The sequence below is a fragment of the Bison bison genome, unplaced genomic scaffold (assembly GCF_000754665.1).
Source record: "Bison bison bison isolate TAMUID 2011002044 unplaced genomic scaffold, Bison_UMD1.0 scf7180017864498, whole genome shotgun sequence".
Classification (NCBI taxonomy): Eukaryota; Metazoa; Chordata; class Mammalia; order Artiodactyla; family Bovidae; genus Bison; species Bison bison.
Window position 1 is genome coordinate 1,529,525 of NW_011495057.1, and position 279 is coordinate 1,529,803.

The 279-nt window shown below is 49.5% G+C and overlaps 1 protein-coding gene across 3 annotated transcripts in view; it reads left to right on the top strand.

Moving 5' to 3' along the window:
• SNRPD1 (small nuclear ribonucleoprotein D1 polypeptide 16kDa) overlaps positions 1-279 on the top strand; it is an 8,674-nt gene that overhangs the window by 273 nt on the left and 8,122 nt on the right. The gene's annotated exons all lie outside the window — the stretch shown is intronic.

Consider the following 279-nt stretch of genomic DNA (forward strand, 5'->3'; position numbering starts at 1 on the left):
GGCTTGTGCCGGGGTCCTGCCTGTCTTCCTAGAGGTGGAAATAAAGGCCGGACCGGGTGTTCCTACCTAGAGTCATAGAGGCCTTAGAGGTGCAGCGCCAGGCTCCCAAGCTCTTAACTCTGGGTGAAAGTCGATAGACTTTGATTGGCGTCGAACTTGTGCTCTAGTCTGGGTTACTTTTCTGCTTCGTCTCAGCATGCAGAGCCTGGAAAAGAGTGCTTAGAAGCTGCAGAGGTTTATTAAGAAATAATGTAAGCCAATTCCGAAATGTTTCAAGTC